Source organism: Dermacentor variabilis, chromosome 10 (genome assembly GCF_050947875.1).
Source record: "Dermacentor variabilis isolate Ectoservices chromosome 10, ASM5094787v1, whole genome shotgun sequence".
NCBI classification, from domain to species: Eukaryota; Metazoa; Arthropoda; class Arachnida; order Ixodida; family Ixodidae; genus Dermacentor; species Dermacentor variabilis.
Window position 1 is genome coordinate 43,322,035 of NC_134577.1, and position 16,354 is coordinate 43,338,388.

Consider the following 16,354-nt stretch of genomic DNA (forward strand, 5'->3'; position numbering starts at 1 on the left):
GCTAAATAAAAAGAAACCAACGCTACCATCTAAAGCCGAAAAAAAAATGTTTTACGCATGACACACTGATGTATACGCGCAAAAGCACATAAATGGTAACGCAGTTAAACAAAACATCTCAGCCCAAGCACTCCGTACAGATGGTTAATCAGCGAAGCTGAAACGTGCGGCCCCAGTGTTTATCACTGGGTAAATCCAGACAGTTCATTAAACGACGGCTTGGTAGGCCGCTGGATCCTCGGTACGCAATTGCTGCTTGCGCTCTGCTGCGCGAGCTTGTTCCTGTGCCCGGGCTGCAGCACTACCACGGCGCAGACGAGCTCGTTCCCGGTTCAGCTCGCGGCGTTGCTGATCGAAAGTTGCCTGCTCCTCAAGAGCACGTACGACGCGTGGCCTACCTATTTCGGAGCCGAAGAGAAACTACTGCGCGAGCACTCAGCTGCGACGGAGAGCAACGAAGTCACTACTGAGGCAGTCAATCGCGCGCCTCTCTTTCTGTTTTTTTTTTTTTTTGGCGCATACGCATGGGGTTGTGCCGGAGGAGTTTTCGGCGTACAGGCGACAGACCGACGGACGGACGAATCGGCTAGCCATATATAGCTTCGCTGTAAAAGAGATTGAGGGCAACATCACCCTTATCGTGCTGCCTTGTAACTGCTGGCGGCACATGCCCGTCATCCTTTAGTTTCTTTTCTTATCACCCCTTTCGCCCTTTTATTTTCGGGATAGAGTCAATAAACACATTCTGTTCCGAACCTGCAATTACATGTCGTCAGCGTCAAGACAGCGATGTAACGGAAAGAAAGAAACCACATGGATACAAGCGTCGGATTAACGCTTTTAAATATTCGTTTTACGTCGCACGATTGACGAAGACTAATACTTTTCCCGAGGTGTTGATGCCCCCGATTTTCTAACCCTTGTTGAAAATATGTTCCGATACATGTTTCTTTTTTTAATGTTAACTGACAGTTTGTTGAGCTGATTGTTTTTGTTTGTTGAAACTCTTCGTTTGTTGCTTTTGTTGTCATCTTTTGCGGCAACGCAATAATTTCTTGCGCTGGCTATTTTGAAGTATTTGTTTGTCGCTTTTTTTTTTCAATTTTGCAGCAATGTAACTTCTCTCAAGAATACAGACAGACAGACAGACAGACAGACAGACAGACAGACAGACAGACAGACAGACAGACAGACAGACAGACAGACAGACAGACAGACAGACAGAGAAAGCAAAGGAAGGCAACACGCATGCACACCCCAAAATTACCAGACTTCCATCTGGCCTCACTAAACGCCCTACAGCCGGTGATAAATCAAAAGTTCTGTGGTAAACACTGCTGTCCAACTCAGAATTGCTGCACAGGGTGTTTCAAGTAACTCGAACCCAGTTGTAAAAACATTCGAACGGAATTCATCTACCAGGACTATCCAAGTATGTGACTAACAGAAACGCGTCATGTATAAAGAATGTACTGCAGGGGGACATTTCTTTCGCGTTTTCCTCTGGACACGCTGCGCCTTCTGGCGGCGGCGCCGTAAAATCGGCGCGTACCTAGAGACACGTACACAGTGACCGAAGTTGGCGTCAAAGAGTCGTTGAAGGGCTCTGCAATGAATACTGGAGTTTTCCTAAACGTACATCGCGTCTGCTACTCTAGATAGGTGTGATGAAAAATGAAACTATATGCACTTCACAACACAGGTACACAACACACAGAAAACACACCACTAGACTCAAAGAAATAAAGTATAATTAGAAGTTAGAATTTAGAACCGGCGTCTCTAGGGCAGATTAAAAGTGTATTCGTTGCTCGGGGCACACACAAATACGTGTCATAGGTCAAGGTACGACAGTCTGTTGAATATTTATAGCGAATATTCGGGATTTTTTTTTCTCAATGAATGGCTTCCAAGCGCAGATGAGGTGGGTATGCCTTCCAGTGTGTTGCAGCAGAGCACAGTGGGGATATTATCCAATTGATTTTCAGTAGGAAGAGTAACACGGTGCTGTCAGACATGTCTACAGCGCTTTCGACTAAAAAGTAGTTCCTTCGATACCCATACATATCAACCTGTTCGTGTTAAAAGATTATGCTGCTCTACTTCAGGATGTTGCACGTAATCGCCACTACGAGGAGGAACCTTTGCGTCATCTCTCGGCGTATCCAGCAAACGAGCAGCCCAGGAGTTCGGCACATCTGCCACGAAGCGTCGCCCTTGTGCAACTTTCATTTCATTTAGCGTTGCAATTATGCCGAAGGAAGACTAAACTGTGCCACAATATGAGATCTGACAACTGGGTGCGAAACAAAAGCACCGCGAATTACTGACTTTGCGATTCAACTCGTCACGCGCTTTCCCGTTGATTGCGAGCACCGTCGGCAGGTGGCGACTCTGGTCCGTTCCGATCGACTGCTCGCACAAAAACGCAGACGTACAAAGGAGAATGCTGCCGAGTGTTGTAAAGAAGAGAAAGCCAACGAGAGGACTTCAATGGAGAGACCCTTTCCTCTTCTCGGGCTCACCGGGGAGACTCGCGCACTCTCTCCCTCTCGCGTATCGATCGGCGAAAGTGAGCCCGAAGAGCGGCGCGGGCGCGGACACGATCTCGCCGTGAACGAACGCTCGTGCGTCGCTGGCTCCCAGAGGAGGGAAAGAAAAAGCGCGCTCAGCTCTGAGCGAATGTACAGTCAAAAACAAACATAGGACGAGAAGAAAAAAAATGAAGCGCGCACGCATCGCGTGGAACGCAGACTCGCACGTAGCTACGACGGAAACGGAGGTGGGGGAACGGACGGCGGAGAACAAAAAATAAAAATACGGAGTAATAAAAGCTCGCGCGGTACGCCCCCCCCCTCGCCCTCTCCTCTTTCGGCGTGTTCTCCTCGCCTCTACTCCACGTAGTCTCGTCATCATCCAGCAGCAGCGCTTCGAACATCGGGAGGAGCCCGGGCCAGTTCGGTTGGACACAGCGGCGCGAGCCGTGAGCGTGCCGGTCGCCGGACTTTGGTTTCTCGGTGGGTGGCTTCGGTGCTACGACGGCTCGTTCGCAACTCTCCGCGCGTGCCCCAAGCCGCACTGCGCTCGCCGAGAGTGCCCAGAACTCGAGCGAGAGACTGAGGCGGATCGTTGTTTCCCCCGTCGAATTTCAGCGGCCGCTCAAGAGAGGAGCTCGATTCGACGCGGCATCGCCCGTCAGGCTCGAACGCCGAACCCGTCGCGTCGGACATGAAGGCGTGGCGGGAGAACTGGAAGGAGAGGAGAGAGAGGTTAGTTCAACGGTGGTCCTACTTCTTCAAAGTCCTTGTCCACTCCGTATTATCCGAGCCTCCATCCGACGCGAGTTCGCAACCGACGCAATGGAGCTCTCTTAAGCCGGCGAGACACGAGACGGCGGCAGGTTCGCGCGCTTAGCGCCCCGACCTCGTCGCCTCGACACACGCCCACGACGTGGGGAGAAGGGCGGAGACACCGAAGGCGCGAAACGTCAAGAGAAGCGTTCGTGCGGGAGAGAAGCAACAGGCGTCGACGAGAATACGTTGTTGTTTCTACGCACGTCGACTACGATGTCGGCCCCGACGCGTAACGCCGTACCCGATTCCGGGAGGGGAGAACGTTCGTAACGGGACTGCGAGGAGCTGGCTACGCTCATTGAGCGGAGCGCTTTGCCATGTGCTGTGCGGAGAAGCCCCTTCTTCCCGCGGCGTCGTCTTGCACGGTGGCGGGCCTTCTTCCGACTTCGCCGCTGCCGGCTTTTGAGAAGAGTCCCAGCGGTCGCCGCGATGCTGTGAGCAGGTGAGCGGCGTCGGTTTCCTTAGGTGCGCGAAGTTGACGTTGTTCCGGCCGTACGTCGCTCGGTGGTGCGCGTAAGGTCGGAGCGACGTTACTTCACAAGTTCGCGAACTTAAGTTAGTGGAAATGTTAAGTGGATACAGCGCAACGTAATGGACGAGAACGAAGAAAACGTACACTGGGGAGAATTTACACCTGTAAAAAATTAAATGTACACTCGGAAGCGATATACGGACCACCCGCTAGCCCAAAAAAGAAATGAAAAACTTAATTTACGCGAAATTAAGAAATTCAGACGCACCAACTGAAGCTCGCGAGAGCACTGGAAAGTTCGCAACACGAATCAAGCTTGCACTGCCATCCTCAATGTCAAGTTACAAACACAGGCGAATGAGATAATCGACCTTATCGCGGATTCCGTGGTCTCAATACTGTTGCTCAAAGGAAAACCTAGTTAAATCTGCGCTCGTGTTACCTCTTCTTCCACGCCCTGCACTTCGCCCAGTTCCAGCATAAGGTCAACGTGCGCCAAACAGCTCAGTTATCTGACCTGCTGAAACTGCTGGGAGTTAGCGAGAGCTAAAGGGCTGAACGAAGAAAGAGTACACACAGCGTGACAGACGACGACAAGCGCTTGTTGTCGTCGTCTGTCACGCTGTGCACTCTTCCTTCGCTCAGCAGTTATAGTTCTCGCTAATTATAACGTACCAACTAGCCCGAAACCGACACTCCATCAGCTGGAGGAGTCGTGGTTGCAGCTCGCTTGGTGGTAGATGTGTACGTGGCTACTCAGAAATACGGCAGCATTCTAATTGTCTTAACGCTTATCAGAACAGCCCGACATAACTGACAAACCAAACCGTTATGGATCTATTCGCGGCTTTCTATCGCGATCGGTATTATTAAGTTTTAACCACCTCGGAGCAAAAACATAAATGAACGCATTATCGCTAGCTGCGAATTTCTCGCGGAAGAAGTTTTGATGAACTGATCTGGTGTGCGCTCCGCACATATTGCACGAAAACGTGTCTGTAGCCACTATCAAAACGATTACCTTTCACGACATCAGTGTCACAGTAAAATTCTTGGAGGAATGTTCTCTGACTTCTTCTAACCCAAGAATTTTCCAAATCGAAAATGGATATATAGGAATTCAGACGGCGTTACATTATGAAATAAGCCAAAGGGAAACAAGCAAAAACATAACAAAGCACTTAAACTGAACCAGAATATGTTTGTTTACTGCGCTGACTATAATCAGCGTTATGGGGAAATGTCCAACGAAATAAACTTCAGGAACAATGAAAAGTTTATATGTGATGAGTTCGCACGTTAAGAAAATAAAAGGAAGAAGAAAACAGAGCGAAACAAAAATGGCAGTGCATGTGATGCACAGGTGATGTTGGTGCGTCGTTGTACTTTTATTTGCGCGCTATTCACATGTGTTCGTGAGAAAATTCACCCAGCATTATGCCATCCTAAACTGGAACTCAGTGTGATCTCAGTGAATCTGATATCGCTCAATTAGACGATCGATTCTGTTATCGCTAAATGACACGTTGGATGTTGATCTGATATCGCTCAATGACACAACTGACGTTAAGCTCATATCGCCCCATGATGCAATCGATGCTATTCGGATGTCGCTCAATAACACACGACTTATTTCCATTCACGCGTAGAGCGAGCGTCAATATGCATCACTGAGCTACGGCGATTCACAGATCGGAATCACATCGCATGACGTCAGCCCCACCGGAATCGCGTGATTATCTGCATTTTTTCCAAAGAGACACGGTGCACCACTTTACCATGTTAAAGATGCGTCGAACGACTGGACATTCAGCTGATGCCTCCGTTGTATACACACGCACATTAATGATTTTTCAAAAGGCTGGGTCGTTTCTTTCCAGCCGACGAAATCAAATTTAACAACTAAAGGCATCGACAGCGACACCTGGGGTGCAATAGAAGCCGCACTAAAAGAGACTTCCACACAATTCAGCTCAACTGCAGGTTCTTTAAAGTGCACCTAAACCATGCGCACCGGCGTTCCTACATTCCGCAGCACAACGAAACGCACCCTGGAGTTCAAACTTCGATGTTTTGCTCGGCGGAAGAACGCCCAAACCACTCCGAAACCACGACAGCTGAAATGATTTATAGCACATCACGTACAAATTAGGTGCCCCACCTAGCATTTACTCACGAAGGGAAAATACTAGCACCCATATGGCTCTCGTCTGCGAAATCGATTACAGCACATTACGTACGAACTGGCTACTCCACCTAACGCTGTTGGCTCGACTGCAAAAGCAACTAACGCGTGAGAACACTTTCCTTGTCTGCAAACACGACATTCGGCTTTGTGCTCGGACTACTCAGCGGTCTATAAAGAAAGGAATAATATTCTTGGAAACGCACAGAACCAAATGAGCAAGATGTCTAATTGCAACTGGCGCTGTCTGGCTTGGCTGATCGCTTCGAATATTACCATAGATGAAGGGCGAAAAGTGAAACAACGCACACAACAGGAACACACACAAATATAAAAACTTAACACTACTATTGGGTCCATATTTAAAGTTAGGTAATAGGTCTCATTAGGCGAGGTCTGCGTTTCGGCTAGTTGGTAAATTGGGGTCACGAAACCAGCGCGAGCCACACACTGAAACAAAGTAAGCGACAGGAACAGCACTGACTTCAAACATTTTTTTTCTAATCAACCTGATACTTAGTCTCATCATAACAAAAATACAATAAATACAACGATATGCCAAGGGCAAAAGAAACAAGTAGAAGAACAGCTAACAACCAAACAAACAGAAAAGGAAATACGCATACACAATACCATTGTCTTCGCGATGCGGCTTCCACGTTAACACACACATACAAAAAGATATACGAGTCGATACTCTCAAAACAGCCAAAAGCGCTCTCCTTTTGCCCCACTGCGCGAGCAGCACTATCATACACGCCGAGAACGTCCCGAGGCTCGTGACAGGTGACGAAACATGCAGGCTTCCAAATAATAGGGATTGAAAAAATCCGCCGAATTCAGTTACGCAACAGTTACTTCCAATTCCTTCGTTAGAAAAAAAAATTGCTGCCATCTCCTCAAGCTCTTTCTTTAAGCCAATTTCGCAAGTTTGACTACACCACCTCTGCCGCAAAGCATGCCGGTATCAGTAGTCCGTAGAAGGCTGAAGGGAAACTATATGGTAAGAAGCACAGCTGTCTTTTTACCATGACAAACCCGCTGAGCTCGCGTGGAATAAGGCAGGTAGCAGACAATGATCGGATAATAATAATATTTGGGGTTTTACGTGCCAAAACCACTTTCTGATTATGAGGCACGCCGTAGTGGAGGACTCCGGAAATTTTGACCACCTGGGGTTCTTTAACGTGCGCCTAAATCTAAGCACATGGATGTTTTCGCATTTCGCCCCCATCGAAATGCGGCCGCCGTGGCCAGGATTCGATCCCGCGACCTCGTACTCAGCAGCCCAACACCATAGCCACTGAGCAACCACGGCGGGTGACAATGATAGGAGTTAAAAGGAGTGGAGTTGAAGAGACGCACTCTTCACTTGCCTGATTCACGCAGCCATCATCCGACCCGTCCTGACAATGTCACGGCACCGGTAACCGTCGAGCCAGAGCGTTTCCTCTCCGGTTTCTCGTGAAGGGTAGGGTTTCTCGGGAATGTTGCGGGACGGGGCGGATGACAGTTGCGTGAATCAAGCCTAACATCAACTGCAAAAATGTACAACGGCTATTAAATGACTTGTTGAGAGCTTAATGGGTGCAGATTTGACATTATTATAGTTAATCATGGTAGTTATTGTTTTCCTCGAACGCGGAAATCGGCTTCCCGGAGGTCTATCAAAAAGTCAAAACTTTTTTTTATGAGCGCATCAGCGTATCTGTATAGCTCATGACGACGCTCAGAAATAACAATTGAGAGTAGACCTTGTGCCGTGTCCAACCTCTTTCGTGCTGTGCTTGTTTCTTGAGCTCATCAATTATGTCAAGCCTAACAATGTCATTCTCTTTGACATTCCTCTCGAGGTTGTCTTAAAATCGAGAAGCAGGAAAACGGCGAGAACTACTGTCATCACGGCACCGGCAGCTGCCCCATTGCCCCCCCTCCCCCCCCCCCCCCCCGCGCTCTTCTCGCGCGCATGCGCTCTCAACGTCGTAAAGTAAGTTTACTTGCAACATACCTACACGCTACACACAGGACGTTTTTTCCGGCAAGCGGGCTTCACTGCAGCAACTATGTGTTTGCGACAAAGCAAACCCAGCGAATATATTACAAGGCGGGAACTTGGAAATACTATCCGGCTTGTTATCGGGTGCGTCGGTTAGCAATACCCTGACTTTGACGTCCGCATAATCAGCCGGACTAATTTCGCAACCCTTCAGAACCAGCTCCTCAAGCCTGTCCAGTTCGTGCTCTTGCATAGCAAGTAGGTGTCGCTGCGAAATGTCAGCACGTCGAGCCCAAGTTGCTGTCATTTGCCACGAGGCTAAATGTCATGTCCACAGAAAAGCTTTTATTCTATGCAGAGGAAGAGAGATGCAAAAAAGGTAAGGAAGTTAGCCAGAAAAGCCGGACGCGGGCGGTAATACGGCCCGTGTTGTTCTTACTTTATTTCGCGGTATTTTTTTTTTTTTTAGCGGTAATCAAGCCATGCTGGAGATTATGGGCGTCCCCCGCACTCCACATCAGCCTTTGAAAAGAGAGAGAGAGAGAGAGAGAGAGAGAGAGAGAGAGAGAGAGAGAGGTGCATAGAATGGCAGGGAGGTTAACCAGAGGAAGTTCCGGTCGACTATCCTGCGTGGGAGGGTGGTGTCAAGAAGTAGGGGGATAAAAAGAGAAAGGGCGCGGAAAGGAGCTATTTGAGTGCACTGGCCTTGAGCTTTCAGTTCTGACAGTGGACGATTCTCCAATTGGTCCCACACTCTGTACATCGCTTGCCTCTCCGCACTTATATGGCGGGCAGACACAGATGTGTGCGAGCGTCTCAACACAGGTGCACATGGGGCTGCTGGCCATTCCATTAAGGAAGGCACAAGAGTTTCTCAATGCGGCGCCTAGCCACAGACGGTAAAGCATGGTCTGTTTACGTCGTGGTAACCCAGGCAGTAGATATATTTGTATATCCGGAGACAACGAACGCAAACGACACATGGCGAAAACGTTCGAGTCCCACAGAGGCAACGCAGATTCACGGGACATCAATCGCAGCCCAGCCGCAGCGGCTGTTCGCGAAAGGGGAATCAAAACACATTGTCCACTTTCAAGTACACATCGGGCGGTTTCGCCGGCGTGTACATTACCGCTGATGTTGCAATGTCCTGGAAGCCACTGAAAGATTATGATGCATCTCTTGTCATGGCGGCGACCATATGTCTGTTGAATTTCTGAGGGCAGTTGTTCATTGGGTCCGTGGCGCATTGCGCTTTGTATGTTCTAAGGAGCTGCTGCCTTGGATTCGGAAAAAAGACACTGCCCATCGTTGCGGTGGTTATTCATCAGTAAAACCAAGTGCAGCACGGAGTGCCGAAAGCTCTGCACCCGTCGATGTGGTCCCACATGAAGTGTTTAGTTTGATTTCCCCAGATGTCGCGGGGATGATGACTGCAGCAGCAGAGTTGTCGAGTTTTACCCAATCATCAGTGCAGACGTGTTGCTGGAATCTTTGCACGTTATAAATGTGTTCCCAAGTTGCTTGCTTTAAAGTTTGCAGTGACGCTTCATCTTTCTTTTTGACGACTTGAATTGCCAATTGTACTGGCGGCCGGTGCAGACACCACAACGGTGCTGACGTTCGTGTAGCGTGCGCGAATTGTGTCGGAAAGTAGGAGTGGTGTCTTACAACACTTTTGGAAAATGCCGTATGCAAGCAAGATGGCGTGAGGAAATTCCGAGTCAGGTCTCGGATGTGTGCTCTGAGGACATCTGCAGCGATGAAGGCTGTCATAGGAGAACCTCTGGCAATGGACACCTTCGCGATCGGCGAAGATGTCCATCACACATGCAGCGTGCTAGGAACAGTGGAGAGAACCTAATTGTTGCTTGTCCACAATATGACTAGGAACAACGGGCATTAACCTCTTAGCTATCGGAATACTTACAATAGGTAGTTGAGTGAAAAATTGTTCCTGGACCCTTGGCTGGACACAAGATCAACTAAGCGGACCATCAAGGCCCTCGTTGTATTTTTCGTTAACACAGCCCCATCTTCAACGCTGTGCACGGGCACTTCGGACACGAACGTGTATCTAGCAGAAACACGTTGCCTGTCCTCATCATCATTCTCATCGCCCTCTCCTCATCCTCCTTCTGAGCACAGCGGCATGCAATAGTACGAATACTGCACTATCACTAGTACCTCCCCCAGGCCGATCGCATATCTAAATAAATCTTCCTCGCTCTTTCTGGAAGCGACAAAGCAATTGTATCAGGACCTGCTTGTGACTTTCTCTGTCCGAAAAACAACCATCCTCTAGACTTGCAGTTTTATTTGTGGGAGAAATATAACGATACCTCGTGGATCGTCGGCAAATAACAGTGGTTTCGCAACTATGTTACATGGAAAGTTGGACACCTTTAGCAGCAGCAATCGCTCCAAGCCATTCACTCACATGCACGTTAACAAAAGAAAACAACATATAATCCGGTTTGACACAATCAATGACTTTTGTATCCCAGTCGAAAACGTGCGCAGTACAAGCGTACCACAAAGCTCAGACTAACCTCTCCTATGTTTTCTTCATTAAAATCGTCCTTCTTTCCGCCTAGAAAAATATATGACAGGTAACAATGTGCATCCATCGACCCCCAAATGCTGAAGCCAAGCTCACGCTAACAGAGGGGAGTTGCCAGCTGCCACGTTGCATGACGCCAATACAAGGTTGACTATATAAATCGCCCATGGCAGCCGATTGCTCGACGTTCAAGAGAAGCGAGTAATACACCTTCAGTTAATTCTTTGCGCTGATGCAGCACCCGTCACAGTGCGCGACTCGCTGGAAACGGCGGCGATGAAAACAAACTCGATAGGGGACAAATGGGGGAGAACGCGGAACAAGGTCACAATGTGCGTCCGTCGACCACCAGAGCTACTGTCAAATTGTCGCAAACAAAACAGAGGCGTTGCAAGCTGTCGGCATCCATGACTCCAACAGAGGGTTGACGGTGCAAATGCGGAACGGGTCGAAATGCGCTTACGTCGATGACCATTGTCACAGAAAAGGTAAGGAAGATCGTGTAGATGCAATATTAAAAGAAAAATCAATCCGCCAGACAATTGTTCCTAATGTATGCCCCATGCTCGTATAGAGAAAGCTCTGAGGACTACAAAAACGATCCATTTCAAACTACAAGTGAGGACACATCGTACGATCCTGCAAATAATACAAAATTTAGTAATATATTTCGGTTCATTATAACTGGTTTTCGCATTATTTCGCGTGCACAAGTGTTTAAGATACAATGTACAGTCTTCTTTTTTATCATTCTGTCTCCCGCAGAGATTGCCAAATGCCATAATACAATAAGAATTTATATAAAAGCACGGAAGCACGTTTTATGAAGATCCTGCAGGGGTGACTTATGAAATGCGTCAGCCGCAAACCATCAGTCAAAGCCTGTCAGGTTAGAAAGATTAATCCTTCAGCGCTAAAAGGGTAATCTCTCGTCTTTCAATCCCGTGCCCCCGTTTATCCCTATATAGTGCATCCAAGCGGGTACCCTTTCGGCAGACCTCTCTGTCATCCTCTCTCCTTTTCTCACAGCAACCCTCTCCGCTTTCCGCCTCATCCTAGCGGGTTTCATAGTTTGTACCTAACTTTAAAAATTGAAAGACGAAACAATTGCTGGTGCGCCTAAGCCAAGTGTGTCAAATTGCTTGTGAAGCGGAGCATTTTTTTCTTTCTCTCTCTCTCTCTCCCTCTTTCTCACTTGCACCCATTCTTGGTTAAAACCCCAGATTGTTCATGTGCAACTGTTACACAAAGGGCACACAAGCTTTAAATTTATTTACGCATGGGTCGTGCTCCTGTGTGCGGGCGCCTCTCATCGCAATTATTTTCTTGACAAGCACCACACATCGTCGTCGTCACGTGGCAATCTGACAGTTACAAATAGCGAGGCTCCGCTCGCGTCACCCGTTGCTGCTGCTACCTCGCGAATGAGGGTCGCAATTTACAGCCCAATGACATTATAACGAAGTGCTTCGGGCCTCCGAAATCGTTCGTTATAGAAGGCACTTTGTTGTAAAGGTTGACCTTTGCACAGCTCACAACAGAACCGGTACACAATTTTTTCCCCTTCGTTACAGGGGGCATTTCGCTGTAGCGGCGTTCGCTGTAAAGGCACTCGACTGTAGACCGAACAAGCGTCGCACCGTCTAGATCCCAGCATCGCGTCGGATCTGCAGAATTTTGGCGTGCCACTTCACGGCATGCGCCTTCCGACCTGCGCCTTACGCCCAAATTCTCTTTGAAATTTGCAGGTACTCGCAAGACGTGGTCGCACTGCCCAGCTGAGCTTGGCACGGCGTAGCGACTTCCGGCCACCCAGACCCGCCCCGCGCTAGCTCTGCAACCCTGTCTCCCTACAGCCGCCCGAGCACCGACAGGATAGACTGCTGCTGCCCTCTGTAAGTGCATAATCGCACCATTAAGATCGAAAAACAGTTCGCTCAACTTCCTCGATCGGCAGTTTTGGCGAAACAGAACTTGACTGTACGGCGTTTCAGACCTCCCTGAAATTTCTATCAGGTCGTTTAGTCCTCGCAGCTATTTTATTGAAAGGACACAAACTTCATGTTGAACAGGTTCTAAAAGTCGAAAATACAGGGAACTGTTCTGTTATGCAAGGGGTCACTGTGGCAAGGTTTGAAGTAAAGAGCACCTCAGCTGCTCTATTTATCTATGTTATATAGCATAAATTATTATGGTAAAATAAACGAACGGAATATTTTATTTCTACATCAGAGAAGCTGACGCTGTTGTGCATGGGAAACCTGCGACTACGGTTATTTAACGCCACCCTCGCGAAGAAAGAATGTTTCAAGGATGAAATGAACGAAATAAAAGAGCAAGCACAAACAAGGTAAAAAAACACTTACAATGTATTAGCATAGTTCGCGAAAACATGTCTGAAGCGCGTGTTTGTTTCGGTGTAGGTGATTCGTTGTAGGACGAGCCGAAAGAAAAAAAGAAAGACAGGAAGCGTAACTATGGCGAAAACGGGAACGTGAACATGCTTTAATATTTAGGACTACGTGCACATCAGCGACGCTACAGCTCGTTTCGTACCCGCTGTGGTGGCTTAGCGGCTATAGTGCTGGACTGTTAAGCACGAGGTCGCGGGATCGAGTCCCGGCCGCGGCGGCCGCATTTCGATGGAGGCAAAAAAAAAAAAAAAAAAGAAGAAGAACGCCTGTGTCCCGCGTATTGGGGGCACGTTAAAGGACCCCAGCTCGTCAAAATTAATCCCCCATTACGGCGTGCCTCAAAATCAGATCGTGGTTTCGGCCCGTGAAACCCCAGAATTCGTTAATTCAGCTTGTTTCGGTCAATCGGCAACGACAGCCGATTACTCGTTCCAAATACAGTGTCGGCACATGCCAGAAAGAGAAAACAAAACGAAAGCAGCAGTACATAGCTACCTGAAAAATCCAGGCAACATGCGTAGATCCTTTGTGCTGTTTAATCTGGTACTTGAAACGAAGTTTTTTGCCGGCGTGAGTTCGGTTGTTATTTTTAACCTTTAATTCCACAATGTGTCGTCTGCGAAACGGTAACCCCCAATTCCATCCCTATCAAAATTTCTGCCACGGTGCGTTGTTCGAAAAACAACACGGTATAGAAAAAAAAACAGAAACTTGTTTAAACTTTCAAACGAGTTTTGGAAGGGCCTCATTTGGTACCGGAAGACTGAACTGATAGCTGCATCTAGGGCTACGCTAAAGCTAAAAAATACGGAATGCAACTACCGTGCGTTCGGTGCGTGTTAAAGCCCCCAACTGCGGCGCCTCTCATAATCAAATCGTGGCTTTGGCCCTTAATACCCCAGAAATTAATCAATTCTTTACAGCCCAAAACTATTAAAAGCAGATATGACGTGCTGCTCGTGTGCAGTAAAAGGTTGATCGCACTTTAGCAGCGAGCTACTGAATAATCAGTAGTAGAAATTAGAAGCAAAAAAAAAACTGAATTATAAATAAGTCACATGTTTCGCTATCGTGTTTCTGGAAGACGCCAAAACTCGACAGATTCCAGAGCTTTACCAGTGAATCCCTAAGCATATGAAAAAAAAAAACATTAGTAGACGTAGTGATAAATCGGTAGTTGTGGCAACACTCCGGAGATTCGAGGAGAGCTGGCCCATTGCACGCAACTGATACATGCGTGAAGCTTCCGTCTAGGTGGGGTCGCATGGAGTAGCGATCAGAATTTGCCAATAGAGGGGAGCCCTTCTTTTGGTTACGTTTTCTGAATGATTGACACAACTTATATAGCTTTGCTGCATTTCACAGAGCTGATGCGATGCAGTGCGCATCACCAGAACGATGGAGTGCTCAACAAAGAAGGCGCGCTTTGCAAACAGCTCCTGGGCGATTCTGGCCACATATGGTAACAGGACGTTATGTGGTTTGCGTGCCGGAGCATTCGCCCATAACACGCGCGGGCATTGCCTACCAACGACGCTGCAGTTTCGATTTATTGGCTATGCAACGCACCGCGGCCGGGCTCCGCACAGAAGTTTGGTCGTTCGTACACGTCTTCAGAACTCATATCACCATGCACGCCAATAGCATGCAGGTGGAACGAGGCTTCAGGTTAAAAGCCTGCCGTCACGCGATCGCGCGGAGTTGAAGAGGCGTGCTGCGTCTACGCTCGGACATGCATGTGCCGCGACGGTGCGCGCAAAGATGTCGGGCTGGCGATGTAGCACAGTTCACAGAATCACGTTTGCTTCCACGGCTTTCGGAACGCTCATAAAAGTTTTTTTAAAAAGGCGGCTTCACCGACGTTTTCTTAGCGAGTGGTTGTCACAAAGGATTTTTTGCCAATCGAACTCTACGAACACTAATATGCGCCCATCTACACAAGAAAAAGCAATTGTCAGTCCCATCCCTCTGCAAATGAACGATCCATTCGGAGTGTTGGTAGAAATGTACCAAAGAGCACCTGACAAGGCCTAGAAGGTTACCGAAGCTCGCATCTGGCGGTGCTTATCAGCATGCGGAAAACGGTCAGTTATCACGGAGATGTTGGTATGTGTTCGTGTTCACTCGTTCTCGACAACAACGGGGCAGAGGAGAGAGAAAAAAGAAAGCAGACGAGGAGATCACGCAGTACACACATGCTTGCCCTGTAATCGTGTAGACACGCATTGTTGTCACGATATCAACGTCACGTTTGCGTGTCAGATTAGCCCAGAAGGTAGAGAGGACCAGAATAAAAAGCGTCACCCTGTCCCGCTCGGTTGGTCGCTCATCGGGCGCAGAAGTTCAACATAGGTCGCGTGACGTAGGATTCAATCGCATTGAAGCGTGTCATCCTCCATTAAGCGAGTTTTACAGCTACATTATCGAGCTTGCATGTTGTCCGTCGCACACAAATGATCACATTCTTCTTTTTTTTTAAGCCACGAGCTTGTTAAAAAAAACTCCTTTTTTGCTTACGATGCATTCCACCTCGGCTCCAGGTCCTTTGAGCCGTCGTGCGTTCGTTGTGCCGCCGTCGTGCAGTGGCCAACAGTACGCTGCGAACATCGCCACGCCGTTGTGGTCTTCATGACGTCGGTATTATAAATGTCGCCATTACGTCGTATTCGACACGATCGTCGTTCTTTCTTCTTGCGAAAAAAATAAGGGTCGGTTGGCAGCGAGATGTGGTGCCGGCTTTATCACGTTGAAAAACTTAAATGTACATCACGATAAAAAAATAGAACAATCACATTATCGAATGATGCTACCATAAATCCTGTCAAGGCATGAAATGGCACCAAAGAGAAAACGGTACACTTTCCGCTGTCTTTATCGTAGAAGTCGTAATTGTTTTCGCTGTTCTTGTATCAGCGGTTCCATTCATCTGCTTAGTCTTAAGAAATATTTGTTCAACACTCTAGTATTACAAATATTTTTTCAGCAGTCTAATATGACTCCGTCGGGAAAAGTTCGCTTATTAGAGGATGAGACAAAGGACAAAGTTTCCTTTTATTCAATTGAGTGGCCAAAGGCAGCGCTGGTACGTTCGAATGAGGTCATGGGTCTTGAAAGCATAAAAGCACGTTTGCGGCATTTTCATTCAGGAAAAGCTTTAAGAATTCTATAGTTTATTTATTCGGCTTGCTTTGAACGTCAGTTCAATTCTTGTTATAAATAAACTATTACTTATAGAGAGAAGAAAATGCCTAAATCCCACGATGTTTCAGGAACTAGCGCAGAAGGTTCAAGCACGTCTGTTTTGTTCTCTTTTAATTTTTACCTCCTTTCTCACTTACCAAGACTCCAATTACGGCTGACGCGTGCAGTAT

The 16,354-nt window shown here is 47.8% G+C and overlaps 1 protein-coding gene across 1 annotated transcript in view; it reads left to right on the top strand.

Moving 5' to 3' along the window:
• Positions 1–2,952: 2,952 nt before the first annotated feature.
• Positions 2,953–16,354, top strand: part of LOC142560415 (serine/threonine-protein kinase NIM1) — a 72,283-nt gene continuing 58,881 nt past the window's right edge. Inside the window, exons 1-2 of the mRNA XM_075672511.1 lie at positions 2,953–3,795; positions 12,318–12,464. The gene's annotated coding sequence lies outside the window, so the exon portion shown is untranslated. The remainder of the gene's footprint in view (positions 3,796–12,317; positions 12,465–16,354) is intronic.